We start from the raw sequence: 5,131 nt of genomic DNA, 5'->3' as shown, positions 1-5,131 counted from the left end.
AAAACTCAATCAAGATGGCCTCTGGTGGAATCTGTTTCAACATGAAAGTTGTGCGTCTCGTCGAAACGATTGATTTTGATATAAAAATCGTCTTAATCCGAGTTCGTATGCAACCTGTGGAGGCAAAACAAGGTCAGAAACAAAAGCTGCAGAGTCATTTCGGACCGACCGAGTTGATTTGATCGGTGAGACCGAGTTTGTCCGAAAATTTACCAGAGAGTTGGCAATGTTGACTCGGTAGAACCGAAGCAAACTAATCGGTAAGACCGAGATTGATCCAGAAAGTTACAGAAAGTTGACCACGTTCACTCGGTGGGACCGAAGCAAACCAATCGGTGAGACCGAGATTGATCCGGAAATTGCCAAAGATTCCTATCCGAGTTAGGTTAGGGTTTTTGATGTTTTGGATGGAATTTTTAGTCCTTTTCTTGTACGGTAAGTCCAGCCGCCTCTTATATATATTGGGGGTGACGGCCGATTGAAACAACACACAATCGAACAAATCTATCTACATCTTTTACCTTTACTTTTCCTTCTCCCTTGTTCTTCTTCTTCCTCGTTCTTCGTTCGTTCTTCTTCATTGTAGGGCGGCGAACCTCGAGGCCCTAGGGGCGATCAGGTCGACCTAGGGCAGCCCATAGCCGCTACGCGCCCTGACGGGGTCCCTCCCGGGCGTGTGGGGTTTCGGGTCCTCAAAAGTGCCCGCCGGATTGTCTTGCGTACTGCGTTTCCGGCAGGTCTCCTTCGACGTGAGCTGCGGTGCATCACCCCCGGCGTCGAGGGTACACGGTGACGTGTTCGTGTGTGAACAAACTTTTTGGCGACTCCGCTGGGGACCAAACTTTGAACGGTCTCCGGCCCGTTCTTGCTACGAAGAGATCGCCATCTAGGGTTTACAATCTATAAAAGTAATATGAATACCCAATTCCCTACTGTAGATGCAAATAATTCATATGGTGTTACTAGATCGTTCAATGATTATACTGTATTGGCTAGCCCTAGTTTTTCCAATAATGCATCTAATTACGTGCATAGGCCGATTCAAAGTAATTTACATGTTTCAACTTCTTATGATACTAGTAACATGCAACATATGTATCCAAACTCCCATGCATCGGCAACCCCACAAATTTATATGCCGATGAATAACATGATGAGTTCGGTTAATCAAGTTGAGAAACCCTATGTAGGAACTTCCAATGGTATGCAACAAAGTGTTTCAAGTTTTTATTCATCGGCAAATAATTTGCAGTATGTTAATCCAAACTTGCCGGTGGATAGGGGAGTTGGCCATGTTACTACTAGTTATTTGGCCTATTACCCTCAAACATCATATGCTACATCTAATGCTACTAATTTTTTGGCACCATACGCAACTGTTGATGTCCATAATTCAGCTCCGCACCTTCATGGTCATGGCCGAATAAGTGAAACTTCTGCAGGAGCACAAATGCCTTCACCTACTACCGTGGCATATCATGTACCCCCTACACAATTACAGAATTTCGGCAACATCTTATTGCCGAAAGAGTCTAAAAGCATCGGGGGCAACCATATCCAGACTGGGTGGTTGAGAACAATCTTACATTCTCTTGGGATTTGTACAACTCCATTCGACAGGAACTAATAGAAGGAGGGAAGCCTCATGATTTTGCTGCAGTAAAAGCTAGAGTTGTGCAAATGATGCAGTCGCCCAGTGTTGTACCATCTAGCGTACCCCCTAAACAATTGCAAAGTTTCGGCACCTCATTGCCGGAAAAGTCTGAAAGTATTGGGGGCCAATCTCATGAGGAGTGGATGGAAATTGAGATGAAAAGGTTCAAAGCTCGCCAAGCTGAGATGTGGGCTAAAATTAGACAAGAGCGAGAAGCCTTGCAAATTCAAAAAGATAAAGATATTGATTCGGGTAACAAAGAAAATCCAGTTATTGAAAAAGCCAAATCAAGTAGTATATATTCTGAGTCCATCAAATACAAAGAAGCAAGCATTATTGAGAAAGGGCATGGCAAGCGTAGGAAAACAGCGGTGCTTGATTTTTCTGAAGTTAGCGGAACCTACTTCCTGCCCTATGAGTTTCGTGCCGTAGAAATTGACAAGCCTCTAGGACAAGAGCAAGTAGCTGAACAAAGTTCGGCTGACAAGGATCTTCAAAGTAATGTTGCATGGAATCAAGAAAAAGATGATGATAAGGCGTTGGGGAGCCATCCAAAGATAGATCAAGATATTGTTCAAGTCACACCACCATCATGCTCTCCCAACAAATTTGAAAAAGTATGCCTAGCAAGTAATTTTCCTATTTCCAGATTTGGTCGCAACTTCATAGTTGATGCATCTATTAGAAAAATCCTCATAAGTAATTTTGAAAGACCAATGAAGAAGGGTTATTTACTTGTTAGCAACAAAATTGTTATTGAGCATATCGGTCAACCCATTGTGCCATTCAGAAAGACCGATAGTGAAAAATTATTGCAGCCAAGGCTTTCCCCGTTGCTTTATCTAAAGCTCATATCTAATTGGGTAGCTTTGCTTATTTCTTACTTGGCTTACACTTGGTCTCAATTGAGACATGTATGTTTTAACTATTTTTGTTTCAGAAATTTAAAGCCAAGGTTAAAATCTTCTGAGCAAACCGATGCCAGTATAGTTTCTTATCCAAAGACATCGGAGGTAGAGTGCAAAACACAATGCATAGCCGAATGGGGTGATGCAAAATTTGAATCATTCATTTGCTTAACTCCAAAGCCGTTCTCACAACAAGATCGGCAAGAGAATAAAAAATTTACCTTCAGTTCAAGCATGTGTGATCAAATATTTGTTTTGTTGTTGAGAAATAATTATATTAGAATTCTTGACCACCATGTTGAGCCATCTGTCCAGGGACGAATATATTGTAAGTTGCATGATTCGTCCAAGCATAATTTTGAGGATTGCAAGATGTTCCGTCAAATAGTTAAATCGGCCATTGATAAAGGACGATTAAAATTTGTTGAGACACCAACAGATGACGAGTCTATTCGAATTGGTCCTGATGGCAAAAGGTTTTTGCATCGGCTGCTTCAAGCCGATCCATTTAAAGAGAAGGTAAAAACTACAGGTGATGGGATCGAGCTTTCAAGTAATCAAGTTGTTGAAGAGCATAATGAACATAATCTTGAGGGAGAGAATTCCATCGAAACTACAATGAAGACGCCAAAGACTGGGGGGCACCAAGCAAATCCAATGATCGACGAAAGCAAATCAAATGAAAGCAAAGGCCGAAATAAGCGCAAGTATAAGAGATAAAAAATCGCCTTTGTTGAACTATTGGATAAATATCAAAAGAAGAGTGATGAGAAGAATGCTTGTTGGGCCAATCCTGGAAAGAAACCAAGATCACCCCCAAGGCGCAAATATGAGGATTGGTATTGGCAAAGTGAGAATTTTAATGCAACATATTCATATCCTTATTTTAAGCCACCAATGCCAATGTCGTGGATGCCTCCCTATGCTCATATAGATCCATATCCATCATGGGACAGGTATGATACAAGGGCACATTCTCCATCTTATTTTAGATCATCTCACCAATATTATGCAGCTCCGAGAAGATCAACATTTGAACAATCACATGTTAAAGACCGCTTCAGTCATAAGAAATTGGTCCAGAGCTCAAGGAAGAAGAAAGAGGTGGTCAAGCAAGTTTACCGTGTTAAAAGAGATGGTCGTAAGAGTGCAACTTCAGATTTGATCTCAAATGAAAAAGAGCCAATTAATGTGTTGACATTGGCTACTAAAGACAATGAGACAAAGCAACCAATTATTGAGAGTCGAAGTGCCAAATCTGAAGAAAAAAAGTTGAGAGTGCACAAGGCCAAAAAGGAATTGCCATTGGTCAAAACAGAATCACAGCCGAGATGCCCACTCATCTTATCCTATTGGCAAAAGAGGGAACTACAAAAACTTAGTGCACATGAACTTGAAAAAAGGAACATGGCATGGGTTCCCAAAGGAAGTGCTCAAAATAAGAATTATGTGAAAGCATCCATTAAACGACGTGCGGCAAAGATGAAGAAGGAAAAGAGTGAAAACTATGAAGGACCAAGCCGAAGGTTTCAACATCTTCGTTCCACACATTATCCATATTCTTCAACTATGTCATTGATGCCTATGCTATGGAATTCGTCATCAGGTATGATTGGTTACCCTCAATGGACTTATTATAATCCATGGATGCAATATAATTTCTTACATCATGAAAGGGTATTGCCAAATCACTATACATTTGATTAGCTACAAGTTTGTTGCTGATCCAAAGGGCCGAAATACTTGATTTGTCATTTCATTTGTTTATTTCGGCTATATGTGCTTTGAATGAAGTTTACATAGTAATGGACGATATATACTTACCCTCCTAAGAAGATGCAGAATGGACGATAGAGTGTTGACATCGTCCTTAGAACCAACATGGTACAAGTTATTTTTCGGCACGCTAGCTATGCCGAAAAACAGGGGGGCATTTGTTGACGCTCAAAATTGGCACAGTCAAAAAATTAGCATAGGTTATATCAAGAACAATTCAAACTTATGATTGGAAGTCACCTTGGAATGTCTCTCTTCGAGAAGATCAAGATGGATATCAAGATAGTCTAAAACAGAGCTCGGACTCAAAAGTTATGACAAGTTCAAAGATGCTCATGTTGACACCAGAGTAAAGAAAGGCATAAAACTCAATCAAGATGGCCTCTGGTGAAATCTGTTTCAACATGAAAGTTGTGCGTCTCGTCGAAACGATTGATTTTGATATAAAAATCGTCTTAATCCGAGTTTGTATGCAACCTGTGGAGGCAAAACAAGGTCAGAAACAAAAGCTGCAGAGTCATTTCGGACCGACCGAGTTGATTTGATCGGTGAGACCGAGTTTGTCCGAAAAATTACCAGAGAGTTGGCAATGTTGACTCGGTAGGACCGAAGCAAACTAATCGGTAAGACCGAGATTGATCCAGAAAGTTACAGAAAGTTGACCACGTTCACTCGGTGGGACCGAAGCAAACCAATCGGTGAGACCGAGATTGATCCGGAAATTGCCAAAGATTCCTATCCGAGTTAGGTTAGGGTTTTTGATGTTTTGGACGATATTTTTAGTCCTTTTCTT

Source organism: Triticum aestivum, chromosome 5A (assembly GCF_018294505.1).
Source record: "Triticum aestivum cultivar Chinese Spring chromosome 5A, IWGSC CS RefSeq v2.1, whole genome shotgun sequence".
Classification (NCBI taxonomy): domain Eukaryota; kingdom Viridiplantae; phylum Streptophyta; class Magnoliopsida; order Poales; family Poaceae; genus Triticum; species Triticum aestivum.
The sequence above is the reverse complement of the archived record's forward strand: the minus strand, read 5'-3'. Positions refer to the sequence as shown.